This window comes from Leuresthes tenuis, unplaced genomic scaffold (genome assembly GCF_036924035.1).
Source record: "Leuresthes tenuis unplaced genomic scaffold, fLeuTen1.0.hap1 SCAF_17, whole genome shotgun sequence".
In the NCBI taxonomy this organism is placed as follows: domain Eukaryota; kingdom Metazoa; phylum Chordata; class Actinopteri; order Atheriniformes; family Atherinopsidae; genus Leuresthes; species Leuresthes tenuis.
Window position 1 is genome coordinate 24,165,698 of NW_027325371.1, and position 26,067 is coordinate 24,191,764.

The 26,067-nt window shown below is 42.2% G+C and overlaps 4 non-coding genes across 4 annotated transcripts; 3 read left to right on the forward strand and 1 right to left on the reverse strand.

Moving 5' to 3' along the window:
* The first annotated feature begins 322 nt into the window (after positions 1-322).
* LOC140274264 (U2 spliceosomal RNA) lies at positions 323-506 on the forward strand. The gene has a single exon (XR_011908234.1). It is a non-coding gene; the product is annotated as a U2 spliceosomal RNA (small nuclear RNA).
* Positions 507-16,192: 15,686 nt separating this feature from the next.
* Positions 16,193-16,306, forward strand: LOC140274129 (U5 spliceosomal RNA). Its single transcript, XR_011908110.1, has one exon. It is a non-coding gene; the product is annotated as a U5 spliceosomal RNA (small nuclear RNA).
* Positions 16,307-16,614: 308 nt separating this feature from the next.
* LOC140274325 (U2 spliceosomal RNA) lies at positions 16,615-16,798 on the forward strand. Its single transcript, XR_011908289.1, has one exon. It is a non-coding gene; the product is annotated as a U2 spliceosomal RNA (small nuclear RNA).
* A 3,250-nt stretch (positions 16,799-20,048) lies between these two features.
* LOC140274189 (U5 spliceosomal RNA) lies at positions 20,049-20,162 on the reverse strand. Its single transcript, XR_011908164.1, has one exon. It is a non-coding gene; the product is annotated as a U5 spliceosomal RNA (small nuclear RNA).
* Positions 20,163-26,067: the final 5,905 nt, after the last annotated feature.

Below are 26,067 nucleotides of genomic sequence, written 5' to 3' on the forward strand. Positions count from 1 at the left end.
GGCTATGGCAACTAGCCTGATGCCCTGCTCCCGCAGTGACGGATAATCGTACTCTGGTTTCTCTTCATAACATAGAGTCGCCTTACTTGTTGCGATTGTGCCGATGTTCGAAGCTGGAGTGCAAAGTTGTTGCTTGAATGGTGCTTGCTGGAGCATGCGGGAGTGCAAAGTTATACCATTTAAAAGGGCTGAAGAGTGCTCAGTGCAACGGGTGGGCGGAGGTGCAACGTGACACTCTGGCCACCTATGGCCATAAAAAGAACACTGCTACAAGTGCGCATTGTGCCAGCAAGGGCCCTCGGACCTGAAACAGTGGACAGTTATCGCTTCTCGGCCTTTTGGCTAAGATCAAGTGTAGTATCTGTTCTTATCAGTTTAATATGTCCCCTATACGAGGACTACATATTAAATGGATTTTTAAGAATAGGAGTTGAAAAAGAAGCTTGCTCCGTTCACTCCAAGCATCGACCCAGTACTGCAGTGCCGCTGGGAACGGTGCGCTCTTCTCTGCTCTTGTGAAAAAGCAAACAGCGGTGCAGGATGGAAGTTTCAGGGAGCCCAAGATGAAACTTTCTTTTAATCTGCTGAGAAAAGAGAGTGAATGCGAAGTAGACATTAACACAGCTCTGGGAGCGAGCCGAGTGTGGGCTAACCGGGAGAATTGCTTGAAAGAAACGCGACACCGTATGAGTGGTCAGAACAAAGCCTCAATACGGTGTTCCCGTGGTGTTTGTGGCTGCCTTGTCTTTTGCACAGAGTAAAAGACAAGGCAGCCATCGAATAGGGCCCGATTGTTCCTACTTGGTCAGCCGAGGAGCAAGGGGGGGGAGCAAGCGTCTCAACCAAGCAAATCTCACCAAGTAGGAACAATCGGGCCCTATTCGATGGCTGCAACACCTGAAAGAGATATTGATGAGAGACCCGATCAAAAGCTTTTTCAAAGTCTAAATTTAAGATGACAAGCCGGGTGTTTCTGTCTCTAGCGTAATCAATGATGTCTCGAATCAGTACGAGGCTGTCGGTGAGTTGTCTCTCTGAGATGGCACAAGCCTGGTCTGGGTGAATTACCTCTTCTAAAACAGAGGACATCCGTGTCGTTAAAACCTTGCTAAAAAGATTACAGTCAAAGTTTAAAAGTGTGATGGGCCTCCAATTCTTTAGGTCAGTCTTATCATTTTTATCAGAAGTGAAGAAATAAATGAATGCCTATCAACAAATGTGGGATCTAAACTCTAGCGCTTCCTCTAAAATAATTTCCTTTCTCAATTTAGAAATGTGTTCGAAAAGGTAAAAATGCCGGTCCATACATAATCAAAATCGGGAGAGGTGGTGTTCAGCTGCAAGAAGGTCTAAATGTCCATCAATAATTGCTAGAAAACATGAAAGAAAATTTTCGAAAATCAAACCACACATGATCATAAGTGGGAGAGGAGGTGTTCAGCTGCAAGAAGGTGTGAATGTCCACCCATAATACCTGAAAAATGGGTAAAAAAAAGGTGCGAATGCCCAACCATACATCATCAAAAGCAGGAGTGCATGTGTTCGGCTACAAGAAGGTGTGAACATCCAACCAAAGTTTGTAAAAAGCAGTTAAGAAAAGGTTCGAATATCCAACCATACATAATCAAAAGCGGGAGCAGAGCTGTTCGACTGCAAGTAGGTGTGAATGTCAGATCATAATTTGCAAAAAGCTGATGAGAAAGGGTGAGAATGCCCGACTATACACCATCAAATGCGGGAGCGGAGTTGTTCGGCTGTGAGTAGGTGTGAATATCCGACCATAATTGCTGAAAAATGTGTTAGAAAAGGTAAGAATGCCGGTCCATGCATCATCAAAAGCGAGAGAGGTTGTGTTCGGCTGCAAGTAGGTGTGAATGTCCAGCCATAATTACTCACAAACGGGTAAGAAAAGGTAGTATTGCCAGACCATATATGATCAAAACAGGGAGCGGAGGTGGTTCAGCTGCAAGAAGGTTTGAATGTCCGACTAAAGTTCAAATATATTAACAAAAGCGGGAGGAGAGGTCTTCGGATGAGAGTGGTTGAAAATTTCCAACCATAATGTATAAAATGCGGTGAAAAAAAGGTGTGATAGAACACTAAAAGGTGGAGCGGAAGTGTTCGGCTGCAAGAAGGTGTGAATGTCCGACTATATTTGGTGAAAAGCAGGTGAAGCAAGGTCTGAATGCCCAACCTTACATCATCAAAAGCGAGATCAGAGGTGTTTGGCTGCAAGAAGGCCATAGTTTGCCAAAAGCGGGTAAGGTGCGAATGTCCGACTAAATATCAACAAAATTTGGGGCGGAGGTCTTCGGATGCAAGTGGGTGTGAATGTCCGACTATATTTGGTGAAAAGCAGGTGAAGCAAGGTCTGAATGCCCAACCTTACATCATCAAAAGCGAGATCAGAGGTGTTTGGCTGCAAGAAGGCCATAGTTTGCCAAAAGCGGGTAAGGTGCGAATGACCGACTAAATATCAACAAAAGTGGGGGCGGAGGTCTTCGGATGCAAGTGGGTGTGAATATCCCACCATACAAGTATGGTGGAGAGGAAGCTGTGAATGGCCGACCATAGTAAAAGGCGGGTGAGAGAAGGTGCGAATGTCAAACCATACATAATCAAAACAGGGAGCGGAGGTGTTCTGCTGTAAGAAGGTGTGAATGTCCAACCATAGTTGGTAAAAAGCGGGTAAGAAAAGGTTAAAATACCCGACTGTACACAATCAATAGCGGGAGCGGAGTTGTTCGGCTACTAAAAGGTGTGAAAGTCCGACCATGGTTTGTAAAAAGCGGGTAAGAGAAGGTGCGAATGCCCGACAATGTATGATCAAAAGAGGGAGTGGAGGTTTTCGGCTGCAAGAAGGTCTGAATGTCCAACCATAATTTGTAAAAACCGGGGAAGAAAAGGCTCGAATGCCCGACTATACACCATCAAATGCGGTAGCGGAGTTGTTCGGCTGTGAGTAGGTGTGAATCTCCAACCATAATTGCTGAAAAATTTGTTAGAAAAGGTAAAAATGCCGGTCCATACATAATCAAAATCGGGAGAGGTGATGTTCAGCTGCAAGAAGGTCTAAATGTCCATCAATAATTGCTAGAAAACATGAAAGAAAATTTTCGAAAATCAAACCACACATGATCATAAGTGGGAGAGGAGGTGTTCAGCTGCAAGAAGGTGTGAATGTCCACCCATAATACCTGAAAAATGGGTAAAAAAAAGGTGCGAATGCCCAACCATACATCATCAAAAGCAGGAGTGCATGTGTTCGGCTACAAGAAGGTGTGAACGTCCAACCAAAGTTTGTAAAAAGCAGTTAAGAAAAGGTTCGAATATCCAACCATACATAATCAAAAGCGGGAGCAGAGCTGTTCGACTGCAAGTAGGTGTGAATGTCAGATCATAATTTGCAAAAAGCTAATGAGAAAGGGTGAGAATGCCCGACTATACACCATCAAATGCGGGAGCGGAGTTGTTCGGCTGTGAGTAGGTGTGAATCTCCGACCATAATTGCTGAAAAATGTGTTAGAAAAGGTAAGAATGCCGGTCCATGCATCATCAAAAGCGAGAGAGGTTGTGTTCGGCTGCAAGTAGGTGTGAATGTCCAGCCATAATTACTCACAAACGGGTAAGAAAAGGTAGTATTGCCAGACCATATATGATCAAAACAGGGAGCGGAGGTGGTTCAGCTGCAAGAAGGTTTGAATGTCCGACTAAAGTTCAAATATATTAACAAAAGCGGGAGGAGAGGTCTTCGGATGAGAGTGGTTGAAAATTTCCAACCATAATGTATAAAATGCGGTGAAAAAAAGGTGTGATAGAACACTAAAAGGTGGAGCGGAAGTGTTCGGCTGCAAGAAGGTGTGAATGTCCGACTATATTTGGTGAAAAGCAGGTGAAGCAAGGTCTGAATGCCCAACCTTACATCATCAAAAGCGAGATCAGAGGTGTTTGGCTGCAAGAAGGCCATAGTTTGCCAAAAGCGGGTAAGGTGCGAATGTCCGACTAAATATCAACAAAATTTGGGGCGGAGGTCTTCGGATGCAAGTGGGTGTGAATGTCCGACTATATTTGGTGAAAAGCAGGTGAAGCAAGGTCTGAATGCCCAACCTTACATCATCAAAAGCGAGATCAGAGGTGTTTGGCTGCAAGAAGGCCATAGTTTGCCAAAAGCGGGTAAGGTGCGAATGACCGACTAAATATCAACAAAAGTGGGGGCGGAGGTCTTCGGATGCAAGTGGGTGTGAATATCCCACCATACAAGTATGGTGGAGAGGAAGCTGTGAATGGCCGACCATAGTAAAAGGCGTGTGAGAGAAGGTGCGAATGTCAAACCATACATAATCAAAACAGGGAGCGGAGGTGTTCTGCTGTAAGAAGGTGTGAATGTCCAACCATAGTTGGTAAAAAGCGGGTAAGAAAAGGTTAAAATACCCGACTGTACACAATCAATAGCGGGAGCGGAGTTGTTCGGCTACTAAAAGGTGTGAAAGTCCGACCATGGTTTGTAAAAAGCGGGTAAGAAAAGGTGTGAATGCCCGACAATGTATGATCAAAAGAGGGAGTGGAGGTTTTCGGCTGCAAGAAGGTCTGAATGTCCAACCATAATTTGTAAAAACCGGGGAAGAAAAGGCTCGAAAGCCCGACTATACACCATCAAAAGTGGGAGCGGAGGTGTTCAGCTGCAAGACGGTCTGAATGTCCATCAATAATTGCTAGAAAACATGAAAGAAAATTTTCGAATATCAAACTGCACATGATCATAAGCGGGAGAGGAGGTGTTCAGATGCAAGAAGGTGTGAATGTCTACCCATAATTACTGAAAAATGGGTAAGAAAAGGTGCGAATGCCTAACCATACATCATCAAAAGAGGGAGCGGAGGTGTTCCGCTGTAAGACGGTGTGAATGTCCGACCATAGATGGTAAAAAGCGGGTAAGAAAAGGTTAAATTACCCGACTGTACACAATCAAAAGAGGGAGCGGAGTTGTTCAGCTAAGAGAAGGTGTGAAAGTCCGACCTTGGTTTGTAAAAAGCAGGTAAGAAAAGGTTCGTATGCCCGAATATACACCATCAAAAGCGGAAGTGGAGGTGTTCGGCTGCAAGATATTGTGAACGTCCGACCAAAGTTTGTAAAAAGCAGTTAAGAAAAGGTTCGAATATCTAACCAAACATAATCAAAAGCGGGAGCAGAGCTGTTCGACTGGAAGTAGGTGTGAATGTCAGATCATAATTTGCAAAAAGCTGATGAGAAAGGGTCAGAATGCCCGACTATACACCATCAAATGCGGTAGCGGAGTTGTTCGGCTGTGAGTAGGTGTGAATCTCCAACCATAATTGCTGAAAAATGTGTTAGAAAAGGTTAAAAATGCCGGTCCATACATCATCAAAATCGGGAGAGGTGGTGTTCAGCTGCAAGAAGGTCTAAATGTCCATCAATAATTGCTAGAAAACATGAAAGAAAATTTTCGAAAATCAAACCACACATGATCATAAGTGGGAGAGGAGGTGTTCAGCTGCAAGAAGGTGTGAATGTCCACCCATAATACCTGAAAAATGGGTAAAAAAAAGGTGCGAATGCCCAACCATACATCATCAAAAGCAGGAGTGCATGTGTTCGGCTACAAGAGGGTGTGAACGTCCAACCAAAGTTTGTAAAAAGCAGTTAAGAAAAGATTCGAATATCCAACCATACATAATCAAAAGCGGGAGCAGAGCTGTTCGACTGCAAGTAGGTGTGAATGTCAGATCATAATTTGCAAAAAGCTGATGAGAAAGGGTCAGAATGCCCGACTATACACCATCAAATGCGGTAGCGGAGTTGTTCGGCTGTGAGTAGGTGAGAATCTCCAACCATAATTGCTGAAAAATGTGTTAGAAAAGGTAAAAATGCCGGTCCATACATAATCAAAATCGGGAGAGGTGGTGTTCAGCTGCAAGAAGGTCTAAATGTCCATCAATAATTGCTAGAAAACATGAAAGAAAATTTTCGAAAATCAAACCACACATGATCATAAGTGGGAGAGGAGGTGTTCAGCTGCAAGAAGGTGTGAATGTCCACCCATAATACCTGAAAAATGGGTAAAAAAAAAGGTGCGAATGCCCAACCATACATCATCAAAAGCAGGAGTGCATGTGTTCGGCTACAAGAAGGTGTGAACGTCCAACCAAAGTTTGTAAAAAGCAGTTAAGAAAAGGTTCGAATATCCAAACATACATAATCAAAAGCGGGAGCAGAGCTGTTCGACTGCAAGTAGGTGTGAATGTCAGATCATAATTTGCAAAAAGCTGATGAGAAAGGGTGAGAATGCCCGACTATACACCATCAAATGCGGGAGCGGAGTTGTTCGGCTGTGAGTAGGTGTGAATATCCGACCATAATTGCTGAAAAATGTGTTAGAAAAGGTAAGAATGCCGGTCCATACATCATCAAAAGCGAGAGAGGTTGTGTTTGGCTGCAAGTAGGTGTGAATGTCCAGCCATAATTACTCACAAACGGGTAAGAAAAGGTAGCATTGCCAGACCATATATGATCAAAACAGGGAGCGGAGGTGGTTCAGCTGCAAGAAGGTTTGAATGTCCGACTAAAGTTCAAATATATTAACAAAAGCGGGAGGAGAGGTCTTCGGATGAGAGTGTTTGAAAATTTCCAACCATAATGTATAAAATGCGGTGAAAAAAAGGTGTGATAGAACACTAAAAGGTGGAGCGGAAGTGTTCGGCTGCAAGAAGGTGTGAATGTCCGACTATATTTGGTGAAAAGCAGGTGAAGCAAGGTCTGAATGCCCAACCCTACATCATCAAAAGCGAGATCAGAGGTGTTTGGCTGCAAGAAGGCCATAGTTTGCCAAAAGCGGGTAAGGTGCGAATGTCCGACTAAATATCAACAAAATTTGGGGCGGAGGTCTTCGGATGCAAGTGGGTGTGAATGTCCGACTATATTTGGTGAAAAGCAGGTGAAGCAAGGTCTGAATGCCCAACCTTACATCATCAAAAGCGAGATCAGAGGTGTTTGGCTGCAAGAAGGCCATAGTTTGCCAAAAGCGGGTAAGGTGCGAATGTCCGACTAAATATCAACAAAATTTGGGGCGGAGGTCTTCGGATGCAAGTGGGTGTGAATGTCCGACTATATTTGGTGAAAAGCAGGTGAAGCAAGGTCTGAATGCCCAACCTTACATCATCAAAAGCGAGATCAGAGGTGTTTGGCTGCAAGAAGGCCATAGTTTGCCAAAAGCGGGTAAGGTGCGAATGTCCGACTAAATATCAACAAAATTGGGGCGGAGGTTTTCGGATGCAAGTGGGTGTGAATATCCCACCATACAAGTATGGTGGAGAGGAAGCTGTGAATAGCCGACCATAGTTTGGAAAAAGCGGGTAAGAAAAGGTTTGAATGCCCGAACATACACCATCAAAAGAGGGAGCGGAGGTGTTCCGCTGTACGGAGGTGTGAATGTCCGACCATACTTGGTAAAAAGCGGGTAAGAAAAGGTTAAAATACCCGCCTGTACACAATCAATAGCGGGAGCGGATGTGTTCGGCTACAAGAAGGTGTGACAGTCCGACCATGGTTTGTAAAAAGTGGGTAAGAAAAGGTGCGAATGTCCGACAATGTATGATCAAAAGAGAGAGCGGAGGTTTTCGGATACACGAAGGTTTGAATGTCCTACCATAGTTTGTAAATAGCGGGTAAGAAAAGGTTCGAATGCCCGACTATACACCATAAAAAGCGGGAGCGGAGGTGTTCCGCTGTAAGACGGTGTGAATGTCCGACCATAGTTGGTAAAAAGCGGGTAAGAAAAGGTTAAAATACCCGACTGTACACAATCAATAGCGGGAGCGGAGTTGTTCGGCTACAAGAAGGTGTGAAAGTCCGACCATGGTTTGTAAAAAGCAGTTAAGAAAAGGTTCGAATATCCAAACCAAACATAATCAAAAGCGGGAGCAGAGCAGTTCGACTGCAAGTAGGTGTGAATGTCCAGCCATAATTACTCACAAACGGGGGAAGAAAAGGTAGTATTGCCAGACCATACATGATCAAAACAGGGAGCGGAGGTTCAGCTGCAAGGTGTGAATGTCTGACTATAGTTTGTAAAAAGCGGGTAAGACAAGGTGCGAATGCCCAACAATGTATGATCAAAAGAGAGAGTGGAGGTGTTCGGCTGCAAGAAGGTGTGAAAGTCCGACAATGGTTTGTAAAAAGCGGGTAAAAAAAGGTTCGAATGCCCGAATATACATCATCAAAAGTGGAAGCGGAGGTGTTCGGATGCAAGAAGGTGTGAACGTCCGACCAAAGTTTGTAAAAAGCAGTGAAAAGCGAGAAAAAGCATTTCGTGAGTTCTGCATGATTTGGGATTTTGCTTATAAAATGCATTACTTCACTCAAACTATGTTAAAACTGATTTGTCCTTCATATTTACCATGTCTAGAAATATTTAAACAAAAAAACAACGTTGTACTTTGCAGTAAAAGAAAGAGCAAATCTAAAGTTTCAGGAATCCGAGTATAAGCCTGCTTTCATGAGTTCTGCACGATTTCGGATTTTGCTATAAAATGAATTGCTTTGCTCAAACCAAGTTAAAACTGCTTTGTCCTTCCATATTCATCAATGTCTAGATCGACTTCAACAAAGAAAAACATTGGACTTTGCCGTAGAAGAAGTTGAAATCCATCTACACATTGATAAATATGAAGGACAAAGCAGTTCCCACTTGCCCATAAGAAAATAAGCTTATTCTCGGATTCCTGATCCTTCAGTGTTGCTCTTTCTTCTACTGCAAAATACAATGTTGTTCTTTGTTGAAGTCGATCTAGACATTGATAAATATGAAGGAAAAAGCAGTTTTAACTTGGTTTGAGTGAATGAATTCATTTTATACATAAAATCCGAAATCGTGCAGAACTCATGAAAATAAGCTTATTCTCGGATTCCTAAAACTTTTGAATGGCTCTTTCTTTTACTGCAAAGTACAACGTTGTTTTTTTTGTTTAAATCTATCGAGACATTGATAAATATGAAGGTAAAAGCCGTTTTAACATAGTTTGAGTGAAGGAATTGATTTTATAGATAAAATCCCAAATCATGCAGAACTCCTCAAAAGGGGCGTATGGCTTAATCACAAGTGTGGTTCTTTCTCATTCAGGGTAGTATGAGGAAGTTTATGCTTGAAATATATGTAGAAATGGGTACATATGAAGGACAAAGCAGTGTTAACTTAGTTTGAGTGAAGGAATTCATTTTATACATAAAATCCCAAATCATGCAGAACGTATGAAAAGAAGCTTATTCTCGGATTCCTGATCCTTCAGTGTTGCTCTTTCTTCTACTGCAAAATACAATGTTGTTCTTTGTTGAAGTCGATCTAGACATTGATAAATATGAAGGAAAAAGCAGTTTTAACTTGGTTTGAGTGAATGAATTCATTTTATACATAAAATCCGAAATCGTGCAGAACACATGAAAATAAGCTTATTCTCGGATTCCTAAAACTTTTGATTTGCTCTTTCTTTTATTGCAAAGTACAACGTTGTTTTTTGTTTAAATCTATCGAGACATTGATAAATATGAAGGTAAAAGCCGTTTTAACATAGTTTGAGTGAAGGAATTAATTTTATAGATAAAATCCCAAATCATGCAGAACTCCTCAAAAGGGAGGTATGGCTTAATCACAAGTGTGGCTCTTTCTCATTCAGGGTAATATGAGGAAGTTTATGCTTGAAATATATGTAGAAATGGGTACATATGAAGGACAAAGCAGTGTTAACTTAGTTTGCGTGAAGAAATTCATTTTATACATAAAATCCGAAATCGTGCAGAACTCATGAAAATAAGCTTATTCTCGGATTCCTAAAACTTTTGATTTGCACTTTCTTTTACTGCAAAGTACAACGTTGTTTTTTGTTGAAATCTATCTAGACATTGATAAATACCAGCCGAAACTCTGCTGCCACTTTTGATAATTTATGGTTGGGCATTCTTAACTTTTCTTACCCGCTTTTTACAAATTATGATCTTACATTCACACCTACTTGCAGTCGAACACCTTCTCATCCACTTATGATCATGTGCGGTTGGGCTTTCGCACCTTTTCTTACCCATTTTTCAGTAATTATGGGTGGACATTCAGACCTTCTTGCAGCCGAAAACCTCCGCTCCTCTTTTGATCATACATTGTCGGGCATTCACACCTTGTCTTACCCGCTTTTTACAAACTTTAGTCGGACATTCAAACCTTCTTGCAGCTGAACCACCTCCGCTCCCTGTTTTGATCATATATGGTCTGGCAATACTACCTTTTCTTACCCGTTTGTGAGTAATTATGGCTGGACATTCACACCTTCTTGCAGCTGAACACCTCCTCTCCCGCTAATGATCATGTAAGGTTTGATATTCGAAAATTTTCTTTCATGTTTTCTAGCAATTATTGATGGACATTTAGACCTTCTTGCAGCTGAACACCACCTCTCCCGATTTTGATGATGTATGGACCGGCATTTTTACCTTTTCAAACACATTTTTCAGCAATTATGGTTGGAGATTCACAACTACTCACAGCCAAATAACTCCGCTACCGCATTTGATGGTGTATAGTCTGGCATTCTCACCCTTTCTCATCAGCTTTTTGCAAATTATGATCTGACATTCACACCTACTTCCAGTCGAACAGCTCTGCTCCCGCTTTTGATTATGTTTGGTTAGATATTTGAACCTTTTCTTAACTACTTTTTACAAACTTTGGTCGGACGTTCACAATATCTTGCAGCCGAACACCTCCGCTTCCGCTTTTGATGGTGTATATTCGGGCATACGAACCTTTTCTTACCCGCTTTTTACAAACCAAGGTCGGACTTTCACACCTTCTCTTAGCTGAACAACTCCGCTCCCTCTTTTGATTGTGTACAGTCGGGTAATTTAACCTTTTCTTACCCGCTTTTTACCATCTATGGTCGGACATTCACACCGTCTTACAGCGGAACACCTCCGCTCCCTCTTTTGATGATGTATGGTTAGGCATTCGCACCTTTTCTTACCCATTTTTCAGTAATTATGGGTAGACATTCACACCTTCTTGCAGCTGAACACCTCCTCTCCCGCTTATGATCATGTGCAGTTTGATATTCGAAAATTTTCTTTCATGTTTTCTAGCAATTATTGATGGACATTCAGACCGTCTTGCAGCTGAACACCTCCGCTCCCACTTTTGATGGTGTATAGTCGGGCTTTCGAGCCTTTTCTTCCCCGGTTTTTACAAATTATGGTTGGACATTCAGACCTTCTTGCAGCCGAGAACCTCCACTCCCTCTTTTGATCATACATTGTCGGGCATTCGCACCTTTTCTTACCCACTTTTTACAAACCATGGTCGGACTTTCACACCTTTTAGTAGCCGAACAACTCCGCTCCCGCTATTGATTGTGTACAGTCGGGTATTTTAACCTTTTCTTACCCGCTTTTTAAAAACTATGGTTGGACATTCACACCTTCTTACAGCAGAACACCTCCGCTCCCTGTTTTGATTATGTATGGTTTGACATTCGCACCTTCTCTCACTCGCCTTTTACTATGGTCGGCCATTCACAGTCAAACAGATTTTCACACCCACCTGCATCCGAAGACCTCCGCCCCCACTTTTGTTGATATTTAGTCGGTCATTCGCACCTTACCCGCTTTTGGCAAACTATGGCCTTCTTCCAGCCAAACACCTCTGATCTCGCTTTTGATGATGTAAGGTTGGGCATTCAGACCTTGCTTAACCTGCTTTTCACCAAATATAGTCGGACATTCACACCTTCTTGCAGCCGAACACTTCCGCTCCACCTTTTAGTGTTCTATCACACCTTTTTTTCACCGCATTTTATACATTATGGTTGGAAATTTTCAACCACTCTCATCCGAAGACCTCTCCTCCCGCTTTTGTTAATATATTTGAACTTTAGTCGGACATTCAAACCTTCCTGCAGCTTAACCACCTCTGCTCCCTGTTTTGATCATATATGGTCTGGCAATACTACCTTTTCTTACCCGTTTGTGAGTAATTATGGCTGGACATTCACACCTACTTGCAGCCGAACACAACCTCTCTCGCTTTTGATGATGTATGGACCGGCATTCTTACCTTTTCTAACACATTTTTCAGCAATTATGGTCGGAGATTCACACCTACTCACAGCCGAACAACTCCGCTCCCGCATTTGATTGTGTATAGTCAGGCATTCTCACCCTTTCTCATCAGCTTTTTGCAAATTATGATCTGACATTCACACCTACTTGCAGTCGAACAGCTCTGCTCCCGCTTTTGATTATGTATGGTTGGATATTCGAACCTTTTCTTAACTGCTTTTTACAAACTTTGGTTGGACGTTCACACCTTCTTGTAGCCGAACACATGCACTCCTGCTTTTGATGATGTATGGTTGGGCATTCGCACCTTTTTTTTACCCATTTTTCAGGTATTATGGGTGGACATTCACACCTTCTTGCAGCTGAACACCTCCTCTCCCACTTATGATCATGTGTGGTTTGATTTTCGAAAATTTTCTTTCATGTTTTCTAGCAATTATTGATGGACATTTAGACCTTCTTGCAGCTGAACACCACCTCTTCCGATTTTGATTATGTATGGACCGGCATTTTTACCTTTTCTAACACATTTTTCAGCAATTATGGTTGGAGATTCACACCTACTCACAGCCGAACAACTCCGCTACCGCATTTGATGGTGTATAGTCGGGCATTCTCACCCTTTCTCATCAGCTTTTTGCAAATTATGATCTGACATTCACACCTACTTCCAGTCGAACAGCTCTGCTCCCGCTTTTGATTATGTTTGGTTAGATATTCAAACCTTTTCTTAACTGCTTTTTACAAACTTTGGTCGGACGTTCACAATATCTTGCAGCCGAACACCTCCGCTTCCGCTTTTGATGGTGTATATTCGGGCATTCGCACCTTTTCTTACCCGCTTTTTACAAACCAAGGTCGGACTTTCACACCTTCTCTTAGCTGAACAACTCCGCTCCCTCTTTTGATTGTGTACAGTCGGGTAATTTAACCTTTTCTTACCCGCTTTTTACCATCTATGGTCGGACATTCACACCGTCTTACAGCGGAACACCTCCGCTCCCTCTTTTGATGATGTATGGTTAGGCATTCGCACCTTTTCTTACCCATTTTTCAGTAATTATGGGTAGACATTCACACCTTCTTGCAGCTGAACACTTCCTCTCCCGCTTATGATCATGTGCAGTTTGATATTCGAAAATTTTCTTTCATGTTTTCTAGCAATTATTGATGGACATTCAGACCGTCTTGCAGCTGAACACCTCCGCTCCCACTTTTGATGGTGTATAGTCGGGCTTTCGAGCCTTTTCTTCCCCGGTTTTTACAAATTATGGTTGGACATTCAGACCTTCTTGCAGCCGAAAACCTCCACTCCCTCTTTTGATCATACATTGTCGGGCATTCGCACCTTTTCTTACCCGCTTTTTACAAACCATGGTCGGACTTTCACACCTTTTAGTAGCCGAACAACTCCGCTCCTGCTATTGATTGTGTACAGTCGGGTATTTTAACCTTTTCTTACCCGCTTTTTACCAACTATGGTTGGACATTCACACCTTCTTACAGCTGAACACCTCCGCTCCCTGTTTTGATTATGTATGGTTTGACATTCGCACCTTCTCTCAACCGCCTTTTACTATGGTCGGCCATTCACAGCTTCCTCTCCACCATACTTGTATGGTGGGATATTCACACCCACTTGCATCCGAAGACCTCCGCCCCACTTTTGTTGATATTTAGTCGGTCATTCGCACCTTACCCGCTTTTGGCAAACTATGGCCTTCTTGCAGCCAAACACCTCTGATCTCGCTTTTGATGATGTAAGGTTGGGCATTCAGACCTTGCTTCACCTGCTTTTCACCAAATATAGTCGGACATTCACACCTTCTTGCAGCCGAACACTTCCGCTTTTAGTGTTCTATGAGGCATTCACATATTTTTTTTCACCGTATTTTATAGATTATGGTTGGAAATTCTCACCCACTCTCATCCGAAGACCTCTCCTCCCGCTTTTGTTAATATATAGTCGGGCATTCGAACCTTTTCTTACCCGCTTTTTACAAATTATGGTCGAACATTCACTCCTACTTCCAGCTGAATACTTCCGCTCCACCTTTTAGGTATGTATGGTTGGCATTTGCACCTCTTTTTATACTGATTGCTGAAGATTAAGTTGTTCTTTCTCAAACTACAAATTTTTTTTAATTGTTGAAAATTGATTTGAAGTGGATAAATAAGGAGGACAAATAGTTTTAAGTCAGGCTGATAGAAGGAATTAATTTTATAGCAAAATCTGTATTTCGTCATATGTCGAGAGATGCTTGTTGCTGAAGAAGTTCTTTCTCATTCTACAAAGTACAACGTTGTTTATCGTTGAAACTTGATTAGACATGAATAAATATGAAGGACAAAGCAGTCTTAACTTGATTTGAGTTAATGAATTCTTTTTATAGGAGAATCCGAATTCGTGCATAACTCATAAAATAGAGCTTATTTTCGGATTCCTGAAGAATGAGTCTGGTTCTTTCTCATAATACAAAGTTTGTTGTTTATTGTTGAAACTTCATCAGAAGTGAGGAAATAAATGAGTGCCTATCAACAAATGTGGGATCTAAACTCTAGTGCTTCCTCTAAAATAATTTCCTTTCTCAATTTAGAAATGTGTGTGTGTAAGTCACAACACCCGTGACACCAAAACGGCTTTCTTTTCTCTACACTCTGCACTATGAGCACACACACCAAATCAGAAAGGCTTTTTTCTCTCTTTTCTACATTATGGACTGTGGGGACACAAAACCGCTCTCTCTCTTTTTTTTTTTTTATCGTGTGCCAGGGCGTTGTCTCACGTATTAGATTATGCTTAAGATACGAATGGGTTTATCAGTCACATCAGAATCCATACATACTGATCCTCCCGTAATAAAATGGTCGGATCTTATCAAACACACTTTGTTTCTTGTGACAATCAAGTCAGCGAAACAGCGTATACACGTCAAGACACTGAATCAAGTTTGCCACAAGAACTCATAAGTTTGGCAGTATTGCTCTGCCGTCAGCAATCATACACCCATTTTATTTCCGTGAGACATGTGCAAACACCTGTTCATCTACTGTTCTATCACTATGAATTAGTGATCTATTATCAATAAGGATACTTCTACAACTACTATCAAAGTATGTCCGGACTTCTTATGTTGTCAGTTGCTATATATGAATAAGTGGGTAGCTACTGACAAGCATTAAGCATGTCACACAGCCCAAACATATAACATTTCAGGACACACCACACAGTTAACAACCACAGTGAAGTGTCAAAGCCCAAACATGTAAAATTCAACAGGACACTTACACAACACATTCAAATCAAACAGTCAGACAACATACAAGAACATATACCCCAGCCGGCATTGCTCCCTGCCTATTTTCTTACAGCACACTATGTGTGCGCACACCTTTATTCACAAACTCTTCAACTTATACTCTTTTACCGAAGCTGCTACAGCTCGATTGGCCGAATACCCTTAGATCCTATTTCGGTGAATTTGACATCTGCCTTACATGTAACAGATTAGCGGTTTAGCAGTTTTAATTTAGTTTGAGTGAAGGAATTCATTTTATAGCAAAATCCGAAATCGTGAAGCACTCATGAAAGTAAGCTTATTCTCGGATTCCTGAAACTTTAGATTTGCTCTTTCTTTTACTGCAAAGTACAACGTTGTTTTTTTTGTTTAAATCTTTCTAGACATGGTAAATATGAACGACAAAGCAGTTTTCACATAGTTTGAGTGAAGGAATTCATTTTATAGATAAAATCCCAAGAGTCTGCTGAGAAAAGAGAGTGAATGCGAAGTAGACTTTAACACGGCTATGGGAGCGAGCCGAGTGTGGGCTAACCGGGAGAATTGCTTGAAAGAAACGCGACACTGAATGAGCGGTCAGAACAAAGCCTCAATACGGGATTCTCGTGGTGTTTTTGTTGCTGCCTTGTCTTTTGCATAGAGTAAAAGACAAGGCAGCCATCGAAGAGGGCCCGATTGTTCCTACTTGGTCAGCCGAGGAGCAAGGGGGGGGGGGCAAGCGTCTCAACCAATTAAAGCTCACCACGCCTGATGCCCTGCTCCCGCAGTGACGGATAATCGTACTCTGGTTTCTCTTCATAACATACAAGTCTTTCGCCTTTTACTAAAGACTTCCGTGGAGAGCAGCACTAATGAGTTGTTTCTATTATTGGCAGGCTTTACCTTTGCGGGTGAAGCCCTTTCTGTCTGTGCAAAAGAAATCTTGCTACTTTGCAGAGTGACTTCTCTGAGTAGAGTCGCCTTACTTGTTGCGACTGTGCCGATGTTCGAAGCTGGAGTGCAAAGTTGTTGCTTGAATGGTGCTTGCAGGAGCATGCGGGAGTGCAAAGTTATACCATTTAAAAGGGCTGAAGAGTGCTCAGTGCAGCGGGTGGGCGGAGGTGCAACGTGACACTCTGGCCACCTATGGCCATAAAAAGAACACTGCTACAAGTGCGCATTGTGCCAGCAAGGGCCCTCGGACCTGAAACAGTGGACAGTTATCGCTTCTCGGCCTTTTGGCTAAGATCAAGTGTAGTATCTGTTCTTATCAGTTTAATATGTCCTCTATACGAGGACAACATATTAAATGGATTTTTAAGAATAGGAGTTGAAAAAGAAGCTTGCTCCGTTCACTCCAAGCCTCGACCCGGTACTGCAGTGCCGCTGGGAACGGTGCGCTCTCCTCTGCTCTTGTGAAAAAGCAAACAGCGGTGCAGGATGGAAGTTTCAGGGAGCCCAAGATGAAACTTTCTTTTAATCTGCTGAGAAAAGAGAGTGAATGCGAAGTGGACTTTAACACGGCTCTGGGAGCGAGCCGAGTGCGGGCTAACCGGGAGAATTGCTTGAAAGAAACGCGACACCGAATGAGTGGTCAGAACAAAGCCTCAATACGGTGTTCCCGTGGTGTTTGTGGCTGCCTTGTCTTTTGCACAGAGTAAAAGACAAGGCAGCCATCGAATAGATTGTTTCTACTTGGTCAGCCGAGGAGCAGGGGGGGGGGGGGGGCAAGCGTCTCAACCAAGCAAAGCTCACCAAGTAGGAACAATCGGGCCCTTTTCGATGGCTTGCAACACCTGAAAGAGATATTGATGCGAGACCCGATCAAATGCTCTTTCAAAGTCTAAATTTAAGATGACAAGCCGGGTGTTTCTGTCTCTAGCGTAATCAATGATGTCTCGAATCAGTACGAGGCTGTCGGTGAGTTGTCTCCCTGAGATGGCACAAGCTTGGTCTGGGTGAATTACCTCCTCTAAAACAGAGGACATCCGTGTCGCTAAAACCTTGCTAAAATGTTTACAGTCAAAGTTTAAAAGTGTGATGGGCCTCCAATTCTTTAGGTCAGTCTTATCATTTTTTTTATAAAGTAGAGTCACTATTCCCACTCTAAAACTGTCAGGCAGTCGGTCGAGTTTTTCAAAATCTTTAAAAACATCTAAAATGTCTGATGATAAAAGGTCCCAATAGGTCAGATAGAATTCTGCAGGAAGCCCGTCTAAACCCGGAGCTCGACTTCTCTTAAAACCTGTTAGGCATTTTTTTTAACTCTAAAGCAGTAAAATTCTGTGTCAAGTGTGCATTCTCTTTTACGGTTTTGTCAACGAATTTTAAGATTTCTGCCGATGTTTCCAAGGGCACTGGTTTCTCTTTGTACATGTTACTATAAAAGGTATGTACAGTTTCAATCATCTCTTGTGTGGATTTTGTTAAAAACCCATCTTCTCTTTTTAGATTTTGAATACACTCCTTTTTATTTATAACTTTCTTTCTTTTTCACCTTCCTCAATTTCCTGTTCCCTGCTTCTTACAAAAATTCCTTTACTCTTTATTTCTGCTAAAACTGACATTTCCTTTTTGACATCTTTGATTTCTTCTTTAAAGTCTATGCCACACTGATTTAGTTTAAAGTAGCGCTGTAAGCGTTTATGTAGTCCCATCATACATCTATTCTCTTTCCTTTTTTTACGTTTACCTTGCTGTTTAAAAAAAGTCTGGGTCGTTTCCTTCACCATTTCCCACCATTGTGCATGTGTTTCGTAGAGGTCTTGAAGGGTCTGCCACTGTTTATAACATTCCCTGTACTGACTGACTATGATTTCATCCTCCAACAGGGAACAGTTGAGTTTCCACAGACCACTTCCTACCGTCACACCAGAAGGGGGTGAAAGGGTGCAGGAGAGCATAAGGTGGTCTGAAAAGAAAACAGGGGTTAATCTAACATCAGTGGGTGGGCAATCTCTAGTAAAGAAATAATCAATGCGAGAGGCTCTGGTGCCATCATGACTAAACCAGGTGAAGCCCTCCTCTCTGGGATGCATGGTTTTAAAAAAGTCAGTAAGCTTAAAATCCCTGCATATGCCCTGAAGTAAAATCGAAGTCTTATCCACTTTAAAATCTACCCCTGCTCTTTTTCTATCTTTCCTGCTCAAGATACAGTTAAAATCCCCTCCTACAACTAAAGGTACTTGCCCTAGCATGTAAAGCTGTATATCTTCTAAAAGGTCATACCTTTCATTTTTTCCATTGAAACCATAAATATTTAAGAGGTTAAAGTCTTGCCCCATAAAATTCAAGTGTGCTAAAAGTGCCCGTCCGTCTCTCACCACTGTGCTACCTTTCACCAGAACATGCAGATTTTTAATTAGAATGGCCACACCATCATTTTTATTTTGATTTGAGCCACTCCATATCGATAAATGGGGCCACATTTCCTCCCATTGTCTATGGTTTTTTAAAAAAGGTAGTCCACATTCTTGTATTAAAAACACATCTGATTTTATGGAGTCTAAGAAGGATAAAATACTCTGGGCTCTTGTCTTTGATTTCACACTTCTCACATTTAGTGTTGAGAAGGTGAGAACCATTAAAAGCATAAAGGAAAGTAGGTATGTCATTTTCGTTTTTCTAAGTTATCAAAACAAATTACACACAGGTTATTTCTTGGGAAACTAGCTCTTCCTTCATTTCTTTAGGTGAAAAGTGAGTAGGGTGATCTATATTTCCTTTTCGGACTCTCGGTGTTGGCCTCTGACGCAATGTTGCATTTAACTTTGAGTCCCTGGGGGTTGATTGCAGAGCTGAAGTTAAAAAGGAGACCTCATTTGGTGAGTCGGAGGGGAAGACTCTAGGTTCTTCCACTGAAGAACTGTCTGAAAGGGACCTAACCCTCCCCCTCTTCTCTGATACCACTGGGGAATCAGAGGCTCAGATGCCGTCCTCTTCGGCTGTTGACCTTCGGGGAGGTGAGTATCTTCACTAGACTCACCTGTCTGCTCTTCCTCCTCATTTAGCGTAGCTCCACCCTCTGCCTGTGAATTCTCACAGACTTCAACACTGAGTGGTGAGGCCTCTACAGGCCCCTCCCCTTTTTGCTCCTCACTTCCAATCCAAGCTTTTGGCGGGAAGTTTGAATTTATTGGGTCAACCTCTTCACTTTGTTTACCAACTGCCACCTTTGGTCCTTCTCTTTGTTGGCTTGACTGTGGCTTTACCGTCTTTAATTTGTTGGCAAAAGATTTAGGGCAATCTCTGAAGAGGTGATTTAATTCTCCACAGAGATTAAATTTCCTGCCATTTGGACACTCTCCAAAAGTTTGCCCAATTTCTCTGCTCTTCCCACATAACACCTTGGTACAAGCCTCAACCAGGTGCCCATGCTCACCACACTTGCGGCAGAACTTGGGCTGCCCCTGGTAGTGGATGTAACCTCGGTTTTCAAGGTGGCCAGAGTGTCGCCCAACTGCTGCACTGAGCACTCTTCAGCCCTTTTAAATGGTATAACTTTGCACTCCCGCACGCTCCAGCAAGCACCATTCAAGCAACAACTTTGCACTCCAGCTTCGAACATCGGAACAGTCGCAACAAGTAAGGCGACTCTACTCAGAGAAGTCACTCTGCACAGTAACAAGATTTCTTTTGCACAGACAGAAAGGGCTTCACCCGCAAAGGTAAAGCCTGCCAAAAATAGAAACAACTCATTAGTGCTGCTCTCCACAGAAATCTTTAGTAAAAGGCGAAAGACTTGTACGTTATGAAGAGAAACCAGAGTACGATTATCCGTCACTGCGGGAGCAGGGCATCAGGCTAGTTGGCATAGCCACCTTCCCCATGGTGAGCTTTGCTTGGTTGAGACGCTTGCTCCCCCCCCCCTTTCTCCTCGGCTGACCAACTAGGAAAAATCGGGCCCTATTCGATGGCTGCCTTGTCTTTTACTCTGTGCAAAAGACAAGGCAGCAACAAAAACACCACGAGAATCCCGTATTGAGGCTTTGTTCTGATCGCTCATTCGGTGTCGCGTTTCTTTCAAGCAATTCTCCCGGTTAGCCCACACTCGGCTCGCTCCCATAGCCGTGTTAAAGTCTACTTCGCATTTATAAAATGAATTCCTTCACTCAAACTAAATGAAAACTGCTAAACCGCTAATCTGTTACATGTAAGGCAGATGTCAAATTCACCGAAATAGGATCTAAGGGTATTCGGCCAATCGAGCTGTAGCAGCTTCGGTAAAAGAGTATAAGTTGAAGAGTTTGTGAATAAAGGTGTGCGCACACATAGTGAGCTGTAGGAAAATAGGCAGGGAGCAATGCCGGCTGGGGTATATGTTCTTGTATGTTGTCTGACTGTTTGATTTGAATGTGTTGTGTAAGTGTCCTGTTGAATGTTTGGGCTTTGACACTTCACTGTGGTTGTTAACTGTGTGGTGTGTCCTGAAATGTTATATGTTTGGGCTGTGTGACATGCTTAATGCTTGTCAGTAGCTACCCACTTATTCATATATAGCAACTGACAACATAAGAAGTCTGGACATACTTTGATAGTAGTTGTAGAAGTATCCTTATTGATAATAGATAAACTAATTCATAGTGATAGAACAGTAGATGAACAGGTGCCTGCACGTCTCACGAAAATAAAATGGGTGTATGATTGCTGACGGCAGAGCAATACTGCCAAACTTATGAGTTCTTGTGGCAAACTTGATTCAGTGTCTTGACGTGTATACGCTGTTTCGCTGACTTGATTGTCACAAGAAACAAAGTGTGTTTGATAAGATCCGACCATTTTATTACGGGAGGATCAGTATGTATGGATTCTGATGTGACTGATAAACCCATTCGTATCTTAAGCATAATCTAATACGTGAGACAACGCCCTGGCACACAATCAAAAAAAAAAGAGAGAGCGGTTTTGTGTCCCCACAGTCCATAATGTAGAAAAGAGAGAAAAAAGCCTTTCTGATTTGGTGTGTGTGCTCATAGTGCAGAGTGTAGAGAAAAGAGAGAAAAGAAAGCCGTTTTGGTGTCACGGGTGTTGTGACTTACACACACACATTTCTGAATTGAGAAAAGAAATTATTTTAGAGGAAGCAGTAGAGTTTAGATCCCACATTTGTTGATAGGCATTCATTTATTTCTTCACTTCTGATGAAGTTTCAACAATAAACAACAAACTTTGTATTATGAGAAAGAACCAGACTCATTCTTCAGGAATCCGAAAATAAGCACGAATTCGGATTCTCCTATAAAACGAATTAATTAACTCAAACCAAGTTAAGACTGCTTTGTCCTTCATATTTATTCATGTCTAATCAAGTTTCAACGATAAACAACGTTGTACTTTGTAGAATGAGAAAGAACTTCTTCAGCAATAAGCATCTCTCGACATATGACGAAATACAGATTTTGCTATAAAATTAATTTCTTCTATCAGCGTGACTTAAAACTGTTTGTCCTCCTTATTTATCCACTTCAAATCAAGTTTCAACAATTAAAAAAAAATTGTAGTTTGAGAAAGAACAACTTAATCTTCAGCAATCAGTATAAAAAGAGGGTAACAAAAGGTGCAAATGCCAACCATACATCACTAAAAGGTGGAGCGGAAGTATTCAGCGTCAAGTAGGTGTGAATGTTCGACCAAAATTTGTAAAAAGTGGGTAAGAAAAGGTTCGAATGCCCGACTAAATATTAACAAAAGCGGGAGGAGAGGTCTTCGGATGAGAGTGGGTGAGAATTTCCTACCATACAAGTATGGTGGAGAGGAAGCTGTGATTGGCCGACAATAGTAAAAAGCAGGTGAGAAAAGGTGCGAATGTCAAAACATACATGATCAAAACAGGGAGCGGAGGTGTTTGGCTGCGACAAGGTGTGAATGTCTACCCATAATTAATGAAAAACGGGCAACAAGTAGGTTCGAATGCCCAACCATACATCATCAAAAGCAGGAGTGGATGTGTTCGGCTTCAAGAAGGTATGAATGTCTATCAATAATTGCTATAACACATGAAAGAAAATTTTCGAATATCAAACCGCACATAATCGTAAGCGGGAGAGGAGGTGTTCCGCTGCAAGAAGGTGTGAATATCCACCCATAATTACTGAAAAATGGGTAAGAAAAGGTGCGAATGCCCAACCATACATCATCAAAAGCAGGAGTGGATGTGTTCGGCTACAAGAAGGTTTGAATGTCCAACCATAGTTTGTAAAAAGCGGGTAAGAACAGGTTTGTATGCCCGACTGTACACAATCAAAAGAGGGAGCGGATTTGTTCAGCTACAAGAAGGTGTGAAAGTCCGACCATGGTTTGTAAAAAGCGGGTAAGAACAGGTTCGTATGCCCGAATATACACCATCAAATGCGGGAGCGGAGGTGTTCGGCTGTGAGTAGGTGTGAATCTCCAACCATAATTGCTGAAAAATGTGTTAGAAAAGGTAAGAATGCCGGTCCATACATCATCAAAAGCGGGAGAGGTGGTGTTCGGCTGCAAGTAGGTGTGAATGTCCAGCCATAATTACTCACAAATGGGTAAGAAAAGGTAGTATTGCCAGACCATACATCATCAAAACAGGGAGCGGAGGTGGTTAAGCTGCAAGAAGGTGTTAATGTCCGACTAAAGTTTGTAAAAAGCGGGTAAGAAAAGGTGCGAATGCCCGACAATGTATGATCAAAAGAGGGAGCGGAGGTTTTCGGCTGAAAGAAGGTCTGAATGTCCAACCATAATTTGTAAAAACCGGGGAAGAAAAGGCTCGAAAGCCCGACTATACACCATCAAAAGCTGGAGCGGAGGTGTTCAGCTGCAAGAAGGTCTGAATGTCCATCAATAATTGCTAGAAAACATGAAAGAGAATTTTCGAATATCAAACCGCACATGATAATAAGCGGGAGAGGAGGTGTTCAGCTGCAAGAAGGTGTGAATGTCCACCCATAATTACTGAAAAATGGGTAAGAAAAGGTGCAAATTCCCAACCATACATCATCAAATGCACGAGTGGATGTGTTCGGCTACAAGAAGGTTTGAATGTCCGACCATAGTTTTTTAAAATGCGGGTAAGAAAAGGTTCGAATGCCCAAACATACACCATCAAAAGAGGGAACGGAGGTGTTCCGCTGTAAGAAGGTGTGAATGTCCGACCATAGTTGGTAAAAAGCGGGTAAGAAAAGGTTAAAATACCCGACTGTACACAATCAAAAGAGGGAGCGGAGTTGTTCAGCTAAGAGAAGGTGTGAAAGTCCGACCATGGTTTGTAAAAAGCGGGTAAGAAAAGGTTCGTATGCCCGAATATACACTATCAAAACCGGAAGCGTAGGTGTTCGGCTGCAAGAAGGTGTGAACGTCCGACCAAAGTTTGTGAAAAAGCAGTTAAGAAAAGGTTCGAATATCTAACCAAACACAATCAAAAGCGGGAGCAGAGCTGTTCGACTGCAAGTAGGTGTGAATGTCAGAGAATAATTTGCAAAAAGCTGATGAGAAAGTGTGAGAAATCCCGACTATACACCATCAAATGCGGTAGCGGAGTTGTTCGGCTGTGAGTAGGTGTGATTCTCCAACCATAATTGCTGAAAAATGTGTTAGAAAAGGTAAGAATGCCGGTCCATACATCATCAAAAGCGGGAGAGGTGGTGTTCGGCTGCAAGTAGGTGTGAATGTCCATCAATAATTGCTTTAAAACATGAAAGAAAATTTTCGAAGATCAAACCTTACATGATCATTAGCGGGAGAGGAGGTGTTCAGCTGCAAGAAGGTGTGAATATCCACCCATAATTACTGAAAAATGGGTAGGAAAAGATGCGAATGTCCAACCATAAATCATCAAAAGCAGGAGTGGAGTTGTTCAGCTACAAGAAGGTATGAAAGTCCAACCATGGTTTGTAAAAAGCGGGTAAGAGAAGGTTCGAATACCCGAATATATACCATCAAAAGCGGAAGCGGAGGTGTTCGGCTGCAAGAAGGTGTGAACGTCCGACCAAAGTTTGTAAAAAGCAGTTAAGAAAAGGTTTGAATATCCAACCGAACATAATCAAAAGCGGGAGCAGAGCTGTTCGACTGCAAGTAGGTGTGAATGTCAGATCATAATTGCTGAAAAATGTGATAGAAAAGACTAGAATGCCGGACAATACATCATCAAAAGCGGGAGAGGTGGTTTTTCGGCTGCAAGTAGGTGTGAATGTCCAGCCATAATCACTCACAAATGGGGGAAGAAAAGGTAGTATTTTGAGACCACACATGATCAAAACAGGGAATGGAGGTGGTTCAGCTGCAAGGTGTGAATGTCTGACTAAAGTTTGTAAAAACCGTGTAAGACAAGGGGCGAATGCCCGACAATGTATGATCAAAAGAGGGAGCGGAGGTTTTCGGCTGCAAGGTCTGAATGTCCAACCACAATTTGTAAAAATCGGGGAAGAAAAGGCTCGAAAGCCCGACTATACACCATCAAAAGCGGGAGCAGAGGTGTTCAGGTGCAAGAAGGTCTGAATATCCGACCAAAAATTAATGAAAAATGGGTAAGAAAAGGTGCAAATGCCAAATAATACATCATCAAAAGCAGGAGCGGATGTGTTCGGCTACAAGAAGGTTTGAATGTCCCACCATAGTAAGTAATAGGCGGGTAAGAAAAGGCTCGAATGCCCGACTATATACCATCAAAAGCGGAAGCGGAGGTTTTCGGCTGCAAGACGGTGTGAACGTCCGACCAAAGTTTGTAAAAAGCAGTTAAGAAAATGTTCGAATATCCAACCAAACATAATCAAAAGTGGGAGCAGAGCTGTTCGACTGCAAGTAGGTGTGAATATCAGATCATAATTTGCAAAAAGCTGTTGAGAAAGGGTGTGAATGCCCGACTATACACTATCAAATGTGGGAGCGGAGTTGTTCGGCTGTGAGTAGGTGTGATTCTACAACCATAATTGCTGAAAAATGTGTTAGAAAAGGTAAGAATGCCGGACCATATATCACCAAAAGCGGGAGAGGTTGTGTTCGGCTGCAAGTAGGTGTGAATGTCCAGCCATAATTACTCACAAACGGGTAAGAAAAGGTACTATTGCCAGACCATATATGATCAAAACAGGGAGCGGAGGTGGTTCAGCTGCAAGAAGGTTTGAATGTCCGACTAAAGTTTGTAAAAAGCGGGTAAGACAAGGTGTGAATTCCCGACAATGTATGATCAAAAGAGGAGTGGAGGTTTTCGGCTGCAAGAAGGTCTGAATGTCCACCAATAATTACTGAAAAATGGGTAAGAAAAGGTGCGAAAGCCCAACCGCACATGATCATAAGTGGATGAGAAGGTGTTCGACTGCAAGTAGGTGTGAATGTAAGATCATAATTTGTAAAAAGCGGGTAAGAAAAGGTAAGAATGCCCAACCATAAATTATCAAAAGTGGCAGCAGAGTTTCGACTGGTATTTATCAATGTCTAGATAGATTCAACAAAAAACAACGTTGTACTTTGCAGTAAAAGAAAGTGCAAATCAAAAGTTTTAGGAATCCGAGAATAAGCTTATTTTCATGAGTTCTGCACGATTTCGGATTTTATGTATAAAATGAATTCCTTCACGCAAACTAAGTTAACACTGCTTTGTCCTTCATATGTACCCATTTCTACATATATTTCAAGCATAAACTTCCTCATACTACCCTGAATGAGAAAGAACCACACTTGTGATTAAGCCATACGCCCCTTTTGAGGA